Below are 17,720 nucleotides of genomic sequence, written 5' to 3'. Positions count from 1 at the left end.
GCTGTCCTCTGCACGCGTGGCGTCACCAGGACCACTCTCTGTCGTGACTCCTCTAAGCCTTCGCCTGTCCAGGTTGAAATTTTCCTAATTCCTTCAATCAGTCCTTGTTTGCCATGGTTTCAAGATTCCTTTATCATCCAGGCCGATGGATGTTCTTCAGTTTCTCATATTCTTTTTAAAATGTGCCCAGAAAAGCAGGCAGTACTCCAGATGAGGTCTGATTGTTCCAGAGTACAATAAAGCTGTCACCTTCCTCCTGGACACTGAGCTTTTATTAATGCACCTCAGGATCACAGAGCATTTCTTGCCTGACATGTTGAGCTCACAGTCTAATAAAATCCCTAGATGTTTTTTCTCACCAATAGTTGTTTCCCTATACTATTGCTATGTTGTATTTATGAGGCTGATTTTTTTAACCTAACGCTAGACAATGTTGTAGAGGAGTAATTAATGATAACAACAACTTGTCCTTTCAGTTGTGTCCAACTCTTCATGACCCCATTTGGGGTTTTCTTGGCAAAGATACTGAAGTGATTAGCCATTTCCTTCTCCAGTTTATTATATAGGTGAGGAAAGGGAGGCAAACGGTGAAGTGACTTGCCCAGGATCACACAGCTAGTAAGTGTCTGAGGCCTAATTTAAGTTCAGATCTTCCTGACCCCAATATAGTGATTTAAAGTTTGCAAAGTGCTTTATACATGATCTCATCTGAGTTTCAAAACAACCCTGAGGTGTAGGTACTGCAGTTAAGGTTCCCATTTTCCCTTCAGATGAGGAAATCATGCGAGATGTCTCAGAGAAGTTAAGTGACTTGCTCTAGGTCACAAAGGGAGGGTCAGAGCCAGGATTTAAACCCAAGCTCCAAGACTGGAACTCTATTATACCATGATGTCTTCTAGTTCCCTTCCAACTCTGAGCCTCTGATTCCACCTTTATCCCTACTGTAATTTATCTTGTTAGATTAAATTCATCATTTTAGCCAGCTTCTATCGTTTTGGATTCTGACTGTTGTCCAACTAATTGGCTATCCTTGTTGGCTGGCCATTTATGACTTTATCAAAGTTACTGACAAATGTGGAATATGATCACTGCCACGGCCCTGAGACATTTATGCTTAACTTTCTTCCAGGCTGACGTAATTACATTAATCACTACCCTTAAGGCCCATTCACCCATTCTCAATTTCACTTAACCACACTGCCATCCAGCCCACATCTTTCCAATCTTTTCACAAGTATATGATTAGGACATTGTCAAATGCCTTGCTGAAATTCAGGTATTTCCCTAGTCTAATATTTTTGTTGAAACAATAAATGAGACAAGTCTGGTATGACCTACTCTTTCCCTTCCTTATTTATTAAATATCATAAGATGGCATGGTCACTTTTCTCCAATGTTCCCAAAATTTCAACTCTAGCAATCAGTTCCTCATTTTTGGTCAGAATCATGTTCAGACTGGCAGTTTCCTTTGTCACATCTGCCATCCTTCGGATAATAAAAATCACCATAAAAGAAAATCAAGAATGTATCAGCTTCTCTATTTTTGACATCTACCTGATGTCTGGACAGCTGAAGTATTCCAAAATGAATTCACCATCCATTTCTTCCTTTGGTCCAGATGATATTGCTTCTGTTTCTCCCTCCATTGAATCTAACCTAAATGCTGTCCACCATACCTTACCCTCTTTGGTTCATATATTTTCTCAGAGCAGTATATCTTTTTAATATACACTGCTAAACTAACAGCCCTTTTATTAACCTTTCCATTTTGAGTAAAGTAGAACCATTTTCTTGTCTACGTCCCACTAAATTTTAATGCTATAGAGGAGACTGAATTTACCTAGTTAGGCAGTAAGGTAGAGTGCTGGATAGAGTGCTGGGCCTAGAAGCAGGATGACCTATGTTCAAATCCAGCCTCAGATCCCTACTAGCTTTGTGACCCTGAGCAAATACCTTAACCTCTCCTGGCCTCAGTTTCCGTATCTGTAAAATGGGGATAATAATATCTTCTACCTTCAAGGTATGTTGTGAGGCTCAAATGAAATAATGTCTATAAAGCACTTAGCACAGGTGCTTTAACATTAAGAAATGACTATTCCTTTCCCCCAAGATCTTAAATTTACTTTATAATCTAGACTCTGCACATGTGCATATAAATATCTGAGGTAGAGTATTAATACCATCTCTTTTCTTCAACATTATCTCTTATGAATTATTGATACTGTCCACTGATAATTATTCTTCCAATTTTGTACCTGTTAATCTCTGACTTAGTAAAGATATGTGTCCAGATTTTTTCCTCTTCCTCACTTTTCATTCAACTTAAAGTCTTGGTCTGACCACAAATCCATGTTCTACTGGCTTTCACCGGGAGCACGCAATCACTGGCCAAGAGCCTACTGCTTCTGTTCAGGACCAGACATCGAAGTCTCATTTGCTAATGCTACCTTTTTAAGCCGTTGTTTACTTCCTACACTCTCCTTTCTTACAGAAGCCCCTACCTTCCATTGGAAGTAGTAATGAAATGCCACTTCCACCAATAAAGGCTGTGATTTCTTGCCTCAGATTTCATAATCCCTAGCATGTTTTATAAGCTCTTTCTGTCAGGCATCCTTTGTCCAGGCAAGTAGTAATCAATAGGGTTGAGCACAGAGCAGTGGGAAAACTGCTAGATCTGGAATCGGAAGCAGTGTGTTTCAATGGGGAACATGCTTTTGGAGCAAGAGGTTGCTGTTGTGGTTTAATTGTTTGGCCATGTCTGATTCTTGGTGACCCTGTGGGCCATACTGTCCATGGAGTTCTCTTGGAAAAAATACTAGAGTGCTTTGCCATTTCCTTCTCCAGTGATTAAGGCAAACAGAAGTTAAGTGGCTTGCTCAGGGTCACACAGCTAATAAATGTGTGAGGCTGGATTTGAATTCAGATCTTCCTGACTCCAGGCTCAGAGCTAGGCCACCTAGTTGCCTTTTTTGGAGTAAGAGGACCTGAGTTCAAATCTTGCCTCTGTCACTTATCTATATGACCTTGGGCAAGTGATGTCATTTGTTGTGCCCTCAGTTTCCTCATCTCTGAAATAAAGGGATTGGACAAGAGCACATGTAAGTTTCCCTCCTTCTCTAGATCTATCATCCTACTTCTCGAGGGGCTTCTCCACCATATCCCAGCCACAGGACCTGCTATTTTTGCCTAGCTGCCTCACTACCTCATCTGCGGCTGTACCAGCCATCAGCCTCATCTAGGCTTCTTGTGACCAGGACTGGGATAGTGGCAAGAGCACTAGATTTAGAGTCACAGGACATGGGTACTAATTCTCACACTGGTACTTTCTACTTGGGCAACTTTGGACAAGAAACGTCACCTTTCTGAACCTCTGTTTCCCAAGTTGGATTAGAGGAATTCTCCATACTGCTCTGAATCCTATGATCCCTTCTCTTAGGAGCACCTCATCGAGCAGGAGAAGCTACTTCTTCCTGAGAGGGACCAGGTCCATGGGGAGAACATTCAAAGTCTTACCAAAAGCTTCTGTCATTCTACTCCCCTTTCCTTCTTTCTTTTTCTTCTAACTTGGAGATGAAGATATGGATTCTCCATAGCCTCCTCAGATTTGTTTTCCTGTTGAAGTATTTCTTCCATATTTTCAAGGTACATTTCATTCTAACCTTTAAGCAGTGATACAGACATTCCTCTGGCCTTCTCACTTGTTCTTCTGGGTGGACGGGTGGGGCAAACTGCATTTTTATGCACACAATTAATTGTTATTTCACACTGGCAAAAATACGACTATAAAACAATTTCTCTTGTTCATTGTATAATTTCCTTCATCCTTCATATTTCTGCATCTTCGAAAGAGATCCTCAGCTCCTCATCATTCTTACTGCTAACTCACTTGACTAACTGCCTATGATCCCAGGAATAATCTTTTTAAAAACACTTGTTATTTTTCTGTAAAACCTGAGACAAGATATGTTTTCTCAGCAGCAGTGGGAAAGGGTGATTTAGGGGGAACTCTTTATCCTTAAGATGAATCCACAGAACAGTAGACTCTATCAGGATGGTTCTTGAGGGAACTGATTCAGTCTCCCACCAATCACAGCAGCTTTTTCAAACCTTTTCATCTCTCCTTAAACCTCCCATAGCTTCCTTTCCCCCAGCCTCTCAGCTGAGAACCTTGCTCATATTAAACTGAAAAAATTGAGGCCTTTGCTGAGAACTCTCTCTTCTCCCCTCCTCCTCATTTCATACTACCCAGATGCCTTCTGCCACTATCTTCTCCTTCACCTATCTCACATACAGATGTAGCCCTCCTTCTTGCCAAGGCAGACCCTTCTATTCCAGATGCACAAGTGACCTCATTCCACCTCGTCTTCTCCAGAAGATTGTCCCTTCTATCATCCCTGTTCTCTTAATCATCTTCAATATCTCCCTCTCTACTAGTTGCTTGCCTACAAACATGCCCATATCTCCCCCATCCTCCAAAAACCTTCTATTGATCCTTCCATCCCCAATAACTATCATCCCATATCTCAACCCTTTTGTGGTTAAACTCCTTAAGAAGGCCGTCTGTAATCAGTCTCTACTTCTTTTCCCCTCACTTCTTAAAACTATAATCTGACTTCCAACCTCATTATTCAATGAAAATTGCTCTCTAAGCATTACAAAATGCAAAATAGATAATTTTGATTATGTTAAATTGAAAGGTTTTTGTACAAAAAAAGCCAATGTAACAAGAATTGGGAGGGAAGCAGAAAATAGGGAGAAAATCTTTGCAACTAGTTTCTCTGATAAAGGCCTCATTTCTAAAATATACAGGGAACTGAGCCAAATATATAGGAATACAAGCCATTCCCCAATTGAGAAATGGTCAAAGGATATGAACAGGCAGTTTTCAGAGGAAGAAATTAAAGCTATCTATAGGCATATGAAAAAATGCTCTGGATCACTACTGATTAGAGAAATGCAAATCAAAACAACTCTTAGATACCACATCTCTCCTGTCAGATTGGCTAAAATAACAAAACAAGAGGATGACAAATGCTGGAGAGGATGTGGGAAAATTGGAACATTGCTACATTGCTGGTGGAGTTGTGAGCTGTTCCAGCCATTCTGGAGAGCAATTTGGAACTATGCCCAAAGGGCTATAAAAATGTTCATACCCTTTGACCTAGCAATACCACTTCTAGGGTTGTATCCCAAAGAAATCACACAAGCGGGAAAAGGACCCATATGTACAAGGATATTTATAGCGGCTCTTTTTGTGGTAGCCAAGAAATGGAAATCAAAGGGATGCCCATCAATTGGGGAATGGCTGAACAAGCTGTGGTATATGAAGGTAATGGAATACTATTGTGCCATAAGAAATGGGGATGATATGGACTTCGTAACAATCTGGAAAAACCTACACAATATAATGCTGAGTGAGCGGAGCAGAGCCAGGAGAACATTGTACACAACCACAGATATATGGATTCTGTGAGGACCAACCCTGACATACTTCGCTCTTCTCAGCAACATAAGGTGCAAGGACAACTCCAGGGGACTCACGATGGAGAATGCTATCTTCATCCAGAGAAAGAACTGTGAAGTTTGAATGCAGATTGAGGCACACTTCATGCTCGCCTTTTTTCTTCTCTTTTGTTTTTGTTTTTGGGTTTTTTTTTTGGTTCTGTATCTTCTTTCTCATGACTCACTCCATTGGTCATAATTCTTCTCCACAACTTGACTAGTGTATAAATTAATTCAATGCGAAGTTATACATGGTAGTTATATGAGATTCCATGCCGTCTTGGGGAGGGAGGGGAGAAAATCTGGATCTCAAAATTATGTAGAACCGTGTGTTGTAAACTAAAAATAAAAAAAATTAATTAAAAAAAAGAAAAAAAAAGAAAATTGCTCTCTAAAGTTACCAGTGATCTCTTAATTGCAAAAATCCAATAGCCTTTTTTTCTCAAGCCTCATTCTTTTTTACCTTTCTGCAACTTTTAACACTGTCAATCACATTCTCCTACATGAAACTCTTTTTTCTCTAGGTTTTCCTCCTACTTAACTAACTGGCTGAGTCATAAGGCTCTGACTTGAGCCCTCTTTTCTTCTCTCTCTGTACTATTTCACTTAGTGATCTCATCAGCTCCAACAGATTTAATTATCACCTCTGTGCTGATAATTCTCAAATCTACCTTTCCAGCCCTAACCTCTCTGCTGACCTCTAATCTTGTATCTCCAACTGTATATCTGCAACTGTAAATCTTAAACTCAGCACGTTCAAAACTGAACTCATCTTTCCCTCTAAACCCACACCACTTTCTAACTTATCTATTACTACTGAGGGCACCACTCTCCTTATAGTCACACCAGCCTAGGTATCATCCTCAATTCCTCTCTCCCTCTCACTACTTATGTCCAATATTGCTGATTTTTCCTTTGTAACATCTCTCATATATGCCCTGCCCCTCACCTGACATTTCTACCACCCCAGTACAGACCCTCATCACTTCATGCTTTGACTATTGCAATAACCTATTTGTTGGTGGTCTTGACATAAGGCTCTCCCCATTCCTGACCATCTTCTACTCAGCTGTCAAAATGACTTTCCTAAAGTATAAGTCTGACAACCATGTCACACATACCACCATCACTGCACCGCCCCCCACCCCACCCATTGAATCAACTCCATGGCTACCTATCACCTCCAGGATCCAATATAAAATGCTCTGTTTAATATTCCAAGGCACCCTGCACCTCATCTTTTTGGTCTTTTTTACCTTACTCCTCTCCATATGCTCTGTGATTCAGTGACACCAGCCTCCTTGCTGTTCCTCAAACAAGATACTCTGTCTCCTGACTCTGGGCAGTTTCACTGGCAACCCCCATGTTTGGAATTTTTTTCTTCCTCATCACTACCTCTTGGCATTCCTGGTTTCCTTCAAGTCTCAGCTAAAATCCTACCCTCTTCTTGAAACCCTTCCTTGTCCCCCTCAATGCTAGTGTCTCCTTTCTGTTGGTTGTATCCAATTTGTCACACACACACACACACACACACACACACATTGTTTGTTGTTGGTCCTTCGTTTTCAAAGAGGACCAAAGGCATTATGGGTGATGTCTTGATTTGCTTGTGAATTGTATATAAGTGGGGCAAAATTGCACAGTTCAATCTCACTCTCTCTTCCAGTCACTGAAGTCGAGTGGCAGGGCAAAAGTCAGGACGACTGGTGATGGCTCAGGATGCAGTGGATAACCTCAGTATCTTCGATGTTTGACCAAGCTCTAAGTGCTCCACAGCTTCAGCCGCAGCCTTCATGGCTGTTGGAACCCATTGTTCTCATCCACTCATTCCACGAGGGAAATCTGGACGTGCTTGGGGTGGACATCCTTACTCACTGACTGGTTTTTAAGGCCTGTTGGTTACCTTCAACCTGGTTTGACCCATCTGCCCAGACAGTTTGACCAGGGCGTGGCCATTGTGCATACTACGGCTTCTTGGAGCCACAGGTAAGCATTGACTGTCAGGTAGACACTGAAGGTGAATAAGCAGCCCTGAAAAGGGCTTCCCTCCCAGAAGAGGGGCTAGTCCTTCCTTATAACCCCACAACCCCCGTACGGTTTGTACATGTTTTCATGTTGTCATCCTCATTTCGCTGTAAGCTCCTTGTGAGCAGGGAGTGCCTTTTGCCTTTCTTTGCATCCTCAGAGCTTAGCACAGTGCCCGGCACATAGAAGACACTTAAAAAAGGCTTCTTGACTGACTGACTTATATTGCTCTTCCTCCATTTTTATGCAGGTAGAAACAAATTTAAATGAACATTAAGGGTACCCTTGGAGGGGTAAATAAGTCACAGAAATGTCCTCCTGGCTAGATAGCACAGTAGATAGAATGCTGGGTCTAGAATCAGGAAGACCTGAATTCAAATATGGACTCAGACACTTCCTAGTCGGTTGACCCTGGTCAAGTCATGCAACCTCTGTCTGTGAAAAGTTCCTCAACTATAAAATATGTAATAGCACCTACCTCAGAGAGTTGTTATGAAGATGAAATAAGATTTGTAAAGTGTTTAGTACAGTGCCTGGTACATAATGGGTGCTTAATAAATGCCTGTTTCCTTCCCCCTTCCAAATACTGACTGTGACTCTAGGCAAATTTTAATCTAAACCTCTTAGTGCTTCAAGCAATTAAGATTATAAATTTTGGCACAGTTGCTGATCTGTCTTGGTACAGAGTTTCCTCACTAGAAGCTCCTTTTACTAATGATATCACAGATCTAGATTCCACCTCCCACCCCCACCCCCAATTATGTGGCTATGAGTCTTATGTATTTTTAGCACCATTGAAGCCTTCCTTGAACTCTAAGGTGCAAATTCTCTGCCTCCTCAAATTTGCCCTAACTCTTTGTGTGAAGGTCTCAGCATTATGCCTTGCAAATGTAATTTCCATCACCAAAGAATTCATCTAGTGGTGACAAACCTTGGTGGACGGAACCATATTGGTCTTCAGACAGCAGCCACCACATGGAGCCAAGACCATACTCATAGCCTTTCAGTTGGAGAGAAACTGAACTTTGCATTTTACTGGCATAGCCCTTGAGAACCAAGGATCAACACCACCCTACAAAGAGGCATCAAAGTGGGACTTTGTGGAGAGCCTTAACCGTAGTAAGAGCTTAGTGTTTGCTGAACTGGGAATTCTCCTTCCCTAACCTTCTTTTCTCCCTCTGGCTGCCCTTGGGTTGCTGCTTGGCTACCAGTCAAGCACACATACTCCCAGAGTGTGAGGACTGGGACAACTGTCCTAGTTCATCTATTCTAAGGAGGACTCAGACTAAATAAGGGGTCAGAAAAACCTGAGTCTCCTATGAAATTTTAATTCAGTGGCTCAAAGTGGGAACAGCACCTCCTTGGAGAATACTGATGATACTGCAATAGAAAGAGAGCCAAAATAAGGCCAGGAAACAACTCCCAACTCCTATTTCTTTCTACTCCCTTCTATCCCCACCAATCCCAAAGGTCTGGAGAGGGATACTCCACAGAGCCAGTGTGTGTTATGTCTTCCTCCTGTACCATCTACTTTCAATTGTTATCATTTTACTTTTTCCTGAAGTTGAGCCCAAATCAATCGTAGCATCTTGGAGTTAAAAGGGATGCCAAAGGCCACTTAGTCTAACTTGTACCTGAATAAGAATCAATGAGACTTATCGAGAGGAAAAAAGAAATAAGGTAGTTTTATAATCTGATTACTATAATCAGTCAATAAACATTTATAGTAAGTTGCCTACTATGTGCCAGGCAAGGTGCTGGGGATACAAATGCAAAAAAAAATCAAATAATCCCTCCTCTCATGGAGCTTGCATTCCAACAAGGGAGACAACATATGCATAGAGAGTACCTACAAAATAGACACAAGCAGGTAAATACTGTGCAGTTAGGGAGGACAGCAGCAGCTGGGGATCAGGACAGCCTTTGTGGTGTTTAGGCTGCATCCTGAAGTAAGAGTGGAATTCTGTGAAGCAGAGAGGAGGTGGGAGAGCATTCTAGAAATGGGAAGTCCAGTGCAAGGCACAGATAGAGCACAGGTGAAGAACAGAAAGAGAAGGCCGGTTTTCCAGGAGTAAAGAGTGCTGGAAAGATATTTATATGTAATAGATCTAAGGAGATAGGTTGGGGCCAAGTTGCAAGGGATTTTAAAAGCCAAACTAAGGAGTTTATGTTTGATTCAAGGGGCATTGGGAGACAATGGAGGTTATTGAGAGGGTGGGGATGTTTGTGACATGGTCAGATCAAGGAAAATTAGTTTGGCAGCTGTTCTAAGGATGGATTGGAGTGGGGAGTGACTCAAGGCAGGGAGACCAATTAGGAGACAACAGCCTAGGTAAGAGGTATCCAATATGGACCTAGAAAGCAACATGGATGATAATTAACCCCCTATACACCATGCTATAATTTCAAACTAAATGGACACTTGCCAATTAATTAGTAAATAATAAATTAGTTCAAATTAGGGTAAGAGACAACTCTCTAGGGCCCTGGACCTGATACTTCCTTCTTAATTGACATAAAACTTCTAATCATTATTTCTTTAGGGTTAGTCATCCAACTAGTTCCAAGTCTGCTTAACTGTAATATTATCTAGTACACATATCTCCATTTTGTCCACAAGAGCATCACGAAATACTTGGTCATATATGTTGCTGAAAATCTCTGGCATTCTCTTTTATCTGCCCATGGATCAAATATGGTGTAATCTGTCACTTATGAACAGATACCCCATAAGCCACTCCTGTTGCAGCATAAAGCTTTCTCCAAAGGATTATGGGACATGTCTTCCACATGCTTCTCACAAGTCTTGGGCATTTTGAGGATTATTCCTGCATGATTTGAGGCAAGCTAGTAAACTTTGGTAGGCCATGTCATGTGACCCAAGTCGGCCCTGGAGATGGGAAATGGGACTAATTCCATATAGGCTCTTCTTCATTCTTAAACACTCTGCATTTGTCATTGCGCAGATCTCACCTACTGTCAAAGGCCATATACTGTCTTCCCCCGGCTCTTCTAGTGCTTAGTGGCCCCCTATTTATATTTGTAATATGACAAGAATGGCCATGGAAACAGAAATATTGTGAATGGTGTAATGTGGTTAGTAGACTAAACAGCTTGGCCTTTACATCACAGGCTAGCCCTTAAAGATGGGTTCTCTGGATGAGGATAAGAGCAACGGGGAGGTCCCATGGACCTGTCCTCTTTTCTTCTCTTATAAGAGAATCTTCAAAGATGCTGGGGTAAATGATGACTCCAGTCATGTCTGCGCCTCATCACTAACCCTCATTTACTTGTGTTCTTGGCCCCTTGTCCTTAGTGTAATGTATTTCCATTGTGGTCTATATTTCATTAGATTCTTGAATATAACAGAAACCACACAGCATTACCAGATTTTATCAATTAATCAATAAGTCAATAAGCATTTATTAAGCACTCATTAGGTACCAGGCACTATGCTAAGTGCTGAGGATACAAAGAAAGAGTAAAAACAGTCCCTGCCCTCAAGGAGCTTACATTCTAATGGGGAGACAGCATGTCCATAAACAGGTATATAGAAAATACATAAAAGCAGATAACCTTTAAGGGGACAAGGCCATAGCATTCAGGAGGACTGGGAAGGGCCTCCTAGAGATGGTGGCATTTGAGCCAAGGCTTAAAGAAAGTAAAGGAAGCAAAGAAACCAAGGTGAAGAAGAACATTTCATAGGGCACAGCCATTGCAAAGGCATGAAGATGGGATACAGAGTATCAGTTAGGAGGAACAATGAGGCAGCTCGTATGATTCAACAATGGAGCACATGGAGGTGAGCAATGTGTAAGAAGACTGGAACCACAGGAAGGGGCCAGGTCATGAAGAGTTTCAAATGCCAAAAAGAATTTATATTTGAGCTTAGAGGTACCAGGGAGCCACTGGAGTTCACCGAATGGAGGAGGGGAGAGGGTGACTTTGAAAAATCACTTTGGCTGCTATGTGGAAGACAGACTGGAGAGCGAGAGATTTGAAGCACAGCAGGGGCGACGGCCTGGGAAAATGCTGAGAGGTGGAGGAACTGGAGGTTAGGATGAGAACAAAGAATAGGGTTAGGGATAGTAGGGAATAGATAGAATGTAAGGAATAGGTAGTAAGAAAGTAAGGAGAGGAAGAATGATAAAAAATTAAGATCTGAGGTAAATAACGGCCGGAGAAGGGTGTCCCTTCCTTGATCTCTACTATGATATACTCACAGGCCTCATCTGCCCAGAAGTCCAAGAGCCACCAACAACACTGGCAGAACACTGGCAGCAAACTCACGGCAAATTCCCAAATCCTGACACTCTTCATTCTTGTTAGACCTGTGGGGCCAGGTCCCATACATTGGCTATTCCTCCCAGCTTTTGTCCGAAGCAGCAGCAAACTTGATAAGAATACCCTTGGCCCTCATCTGAGGAACTAGAAGTGTTCCATGACAGAGAAATATGTCTAAGGTCAAAAGATTGCTGGGTTCAAATGCCAGCTGTGCCTTTTGCCATCTGTGTGACCTTGAGCTTACTTTCTACAGATGTAAAAAAGGTGTCTATGTTCTTCTCTTCAAGCTGTAATGAGCACACCTTTGATCCCATGAGAATCATCTCCATGATCTTGAATATAAAAATTTTATTTACTCTGACCACACCTCCTCATTTCCTCTACCCTTACACTAAATCTACTCTTTACCCCAAATACCAGTTCTAGCCCCTCCCTTGATTCTTCCTTATCTGATCAATAAACATTTTATACTCTCCCACAGTATTTCTTGAATTCTAGTTTCAGTTGCATCTGACTTAATCATACGATCATTGATCTAGAGGTGGAAGAAACCTTAGAAGCCCTTGCATTGGACAATCTGACCTCTCCATTTTACAGATAGGGCAACTGAGGCCCATGGAGTTAAGTGACTTGTTCAAAGGTCACGAAGGTAGTAACATCAAAGTTGGGATTGAACACAGATAGCTAACGTAAATGCACATGCTCTTTCCACTGCATGACACCACCACCTCCTCCCTGGTCTTGATGCCACTCTATGATTCACTAGCCACATCCTAGAATGCTTCACCCTCCCTTTGACCTACTAATCACTACTAATCATTACCTTGGGCAATTTCTACCTGAGTTTTCCATTCCTGATCAGAGGCAGCTGAGCATGCCTAGAGAAAGTCACAAAATCAAATTAATTTCACTCTCTATAAATTATGTTACTGGACCTACAATGCTGCCTGCAGAGCAATCTTTTGGTTCCCTGTCTTATTCCCTACAGAGTGTTTCAAACCCTTCCCTCTCTCCATTCCCCAAAACTCATGGCAAATTACTTAGCCTACTGCTTCACTAAGAGGAGTCAGGGCTTCTGATGTAAGGAACATGATATAGAGGGGAGGCAAAGTAGAGTTGTGGAGAGATTATTGGTCTTAAAAGTTGAGAAGATCTGGGTTCAAATTCTGCCTCTTGTCACTTACTAGCTCTGTGACCATAGGCAAACCACTTTGCTTCTCTGAGCCTCAGTGTCTTCTTCTGTAAATGGGGATAATGATAGCACATTACATGTTGTGCTGTTGTGACTTGTTGAGTTGAGCAGTTCAAATGAGATGATAGTAAAGTACTATGTGGATGTAAGTTATTGCTATCATTTCTTCTCCACTCCTGAAAAGTCAACATCCAACGTCGCTCATTTTCCCCTCCTTTCTTCCTGTCTTAGAGGAAGAGCTATCCCTAGTTCTTACTAAGGCTAATCTTTCCTTTTTGCCCCTTCAGGAGCATCCTATAACCATCATCAACTTCTGTCTCCAATGTATCGTCAGTCTCTCCCTCTCTACTGACTCCTTTCCCATTGCCTGTAAACATGGTCATGCACAGTCAGTTCTTAAAAAGCCTTCCCTCCTCACTCTATTTCATCTAGCAACCATCCTCAGCAGAACATAAGTTCATGAGTTTCCTAGCATATAAAGGGTTGTTGCATGGAAGAAGGATTAACTGTTTGTGTTGGCCCCAGAAAGCAGAACTGGATGCAATGGGTAGAAGTTACAAGGGAACAAACTGAGACTGGCAATAAGAGGGAAAAACCCTACCAATCAGAGCTCTCCAAAAGTGAAATGGCTTCACGTCATTGGTGGTTTTCAGGCAAAAGCTGGATGAATGACCACAGAGGACTAGGTAGGAATAAACAGCTTCCACATGTGACATGCTGTGACCCTCAGCAGAAGTTAATCTCCTTGAGGACTGGAGCTGTTTTATTTTTCTCTTTACACCTTCAGAACCTACCACAGTACTTTGTAATTAGTAGATGTTATTAATAAACATCCATTGAATTCAATTCCATCCCTCTTCTCCACTTCATGGCCAACTTCTTTAAAAAGCAGTCCATAACATTTTTTAAAAAGATAGCTAATGTAAAAATTTGTTTTGCCTATATTTGTAAAAAGGGATTTTGTTTTTCTTGCTTTCTCAAGGGGGCAGAGGGGAAGGTGGGAGGAAAGATGGACCTTTGTTTGAAAAATAAAATTTAACATAAAAAATTTAAAAGTAGTCTGTGTCCGGTGCTGTTGTTTACATCACCTCTCTGTAATCTGCCTCATGTCAGGGGTATGCTAGACGCAGCTTGGACCTGCAAGCTGATGGTTAAATTTTCAGCAAGAACCTTTATGCCTTGGAAATCAGCAAAGGCTACAAGTCAGGGCTTGATGTATTTGTTTTCCTGACTGTCTAGACTTAAGAAAGAGATGAAGAAAATGTAAGTAACACCAATTCAACTTAACAGCGTGTCCTAAGAACATTTTTGGGGGAACCAGTTTTTAAACATGTATCCACACAACTCTGCTTACACCCCCACCATTCTACTCACTGTTCTCTCAAAGGTCATTAGCAGCTGCCTTATTCCTAAATCCAGTGATTTTTTTTTCTCAGTCCTCATCCTTCATGACTTTCTGTAGCATCTGACCATTCTCCTGCTTATGGATACTCTCTCCTCCCTTCATTTTCCTTGGCATCAGAAACACCAGTCACTCCTTCGCTAGCTTCTCTTCCCCACCTCAGGTGGCTGTTCCCTAAGTTCTGTCCCTGGCCCTTCTTCTCTGCTCCTTCAACAACAGCCATAGTACATTTACACTGCACTTTAAGGTTTGCAAAACATTTTACATATATTATCTCCTTTGATCCTCAAAATAAGTCTGACAAATAGGTGCTATGATCCTCACTTTACAAATGGGAGAGATTAACACAGCAAGTAAGCGTCTGAGGCATGATTTGGACTCAGGAATCTAGCCCCTCGCCACCTGGCAGCCTCATTCATTCTCCTAACTTCAACTGCCATCTCCATGAAGGTACTATTTTCACTATTAATCAGCTAGCTCTCTATTGGGGGGTGGAGCCCTGTAGTAGAGGTCTTAATATTTCCCCCTCCCAGGGGCCAGCCCCTTGCATTGGAGGCTCTTCCGCAGACGCTCCCCCTCCCCTGAAGTGCACGTCCTCTCCCGTCCTGGGAGATGCTACTCCCCCACCCCCCATTCTTTTGTCATTCTCACCTCTCTTCACATGCACTCTCCTCCTCCACGGTTATCCCTCCTGGCTGGCTTATTCCTGGGTTGCTGAGACTTGGGACCTCAGGAACAAGGTCCCTCCAGGTGGGGACATTGGCTTTGATTCAGCCCGCTCAGGCCAAGCTCTTGTGAACTCTAACCCCGGGCTAGCGTGGACAGACTCAGCAAGGAGATGGAGACGGGCAGCCTTAGTCACACGACCTGACCAGTGAGCCCCGGGCGAGGGACATAAAGACAGAGAGCCACATGATGAGCACCGGGCATCCCCACCGGCAAGGGGCACACACGGGGCTCCTGGAAGTGGCTCGGATTCACACGGAGACCCAGACTGGATTTGAGGACGGATGTCCTGGAGGTTTGGGGTCCAAGCTCTGCTTATTAGTTACTTGGATGACCCTGGGCTTGGATGACTTAACTTCTCCAGGCCTCAGTTTCCCTATCTGTAAGGGCTGGACTAAGATGCTAAGATCGCTTCTAGCTGTAAATCTCTATCACACACGCACGCAGAAACATGCACCTCGGCCTCAGGCGACCCCCAAAGTGGAAAGGTCGATCTCCCCAAACCCCCAGTCCACCCACACAGAGACATTAAACGCGTGGAGAGGACAGGCCCAGCTCTTTTCTGTCAGTCCACGGACTTGGGGGTGGGGAGGGGGGAGTGGTGCGTACAGAACAGTCAGAGGCGGAAGCGTCGCGGAGGCCTCTGGGGGTTGTAGTCCAGCTGTAAGCTGGCACGTGATCGAAGGAGTCTGGGAGTCGTGGCCTCAGTTCAGCGACTCCCGGCCCCAGAGCCCGCTGCGGCGCTCTGTTCCGAGGCCGACTGGAGACAACGGTTGGTGCGGTCTTTCCTCTCCCGGCTGTGAGCCGGTTTTACGGCTCTGGCTCCCCACACTCTGGGCTCTCCATAAACCAGAACTAAGCCTGGCTTACGGTACGATCCGAACCCAGAGAGTTCTCCCTTATTGGATCATGCCGAAGAGAGCGGGCGGAAGGGGGAGGGATGAGGAGGTCCGTCACCATGGTAACCGCGTGGGGCGTTATCCAGCGCCCGGAATCCGGGGCTGGTGTGTGACACCTGAGCCCTCGAGGCAGAAAGGGTCCTGGCGTCAGAGACTGAAGAGACTAGCCATAGCTAATAGAAATCCTTCACTTTACAGATGAGAACATTGAGACCCAGAGAGTGGGACTTAATGACGTAGCGCTTGTAGAGGGCACCACCCACCCCCAAATGTGATCGATAATGAGACGCTTATGAAGTGGTAAAAGGAGAGCGCTGCGGATCCGTTTGGATGACAGCCTCTTTTTCAACACGTTCGTTCACTTACTCTCCCATTTATAACGATGTGTTCTTGATGCAGGAGGAAATAAGCAGAACCGAAAGAAAGATACACACGATGACCACAACATCGTAAATGAAAAGACTTTCTAAAAGCAAACAGATCTTTGATTAATAGAAAAACAAATGCTGGTCTTCAAGAACTGGTAACGAAACATAATTACTTAGGGAAGAATGTTGTGTATCTTGTCACAAGTGGTTACCGTCTCGGGTGGGTTTTTGTTTTGTTCTGTTCTTAATTTGCTTTTCTTTGTTACAAGGTAGGGTACAGTGTGAAGGAGGCCAGTTTTCCTTCCAGAAATGATTGGGATGTAAGGATAAAAACCACCACTAAGACATTTTTTAAATGAAAAAGAATCTGTCCTAGAACTCTTCTAGGCAAGGAAGTCAACATACTACCCTATAGATTCTTCTCTATTCCCCTTTTCTGAAATTCAGCATGGTTGACCCCCTGGTCCATGATTTTCAAAAAGCATTCCCCTGTTCCTGGTGGCCAGAGCGAATGACTCCAGAATCATATCCACCGGTTCTTTCAGTACCCTGGTATGGAGTTCATCTGGGCCTGGTATCTCACACTAAGGGCAGCAAGGTGGTCTGTTACATCTCCCTACTTATCTTAGGTTTCAACTCACTAGTCTTTTTTGTTCTTTCCAGTCCAAGGATTATTCTGCTTGGAAGATAAAAGAAAACTAAGAGTGAAGCGGTTCTTTCTTTTTCACACGGTCTTTTAACATGTGGTCTACCCTGTGTAGTGGTTCTAACATTTTTAGTTTTCTCCAGAATAACTAAAAAAGAACCAAAACCCTTTCTGTCACCTTTAGTAACACATTTCATTCTGAAGTTTAGCACCCTTGATTGTAACATGGTCCTTTCCTGAAGAAGAAAAGTGAAAGGCCATAATCAGCTGCCTTTTTCCATGCTCCTCTGCTTTTGCTAAACACATACACTGATGCCTGGCTAGAAGGTTTGAGGGCAGCGTCGGCACAGGAAAGCAAGGGCCACTGCACGTTCCAGGTGGGGATTCATGGACAGTGAGACCCATGATTCCGTCTTCAACTTGGGGTTATTGAGTGAGCTATTACTTAAAAGTAATAGGACTGGATTTAATAGTTTCAGTTATGGATAAACCCATGATTCCATCCTCAAATTAGAGTTTTTGTGTGAGCTATCACTGAAAAGTAATAAGATTGTATTTAATAGTTTCAGTTATGGATAAACAATAACCCCCCTTAACTATTTTCTGACAGGCACCAAGGAAGACACCTCTAGGTGGAGATAGATAGCTACCCTGACCTATTATGAATTCAGAGTAC

Source organism: Trichosurus vulpecula, chromosome 3 (assembly GCF_011100635.1).
Source record: "Trichosurus vulpecula isolate mTriVul1 chromosome 3, mTriVul1.pri, whole genome shotgun sequence".
NCBI classification, from domain to species: domain Eukaryota; kingdom Metazoa; phylum Chordata; class Mammalia; order Diprotodontia; family Phalangeridae; genus Trichosurus; species Trichosurus vulpecula.
Note: the sequence above shows the minus strand (reverse complement) of the source record.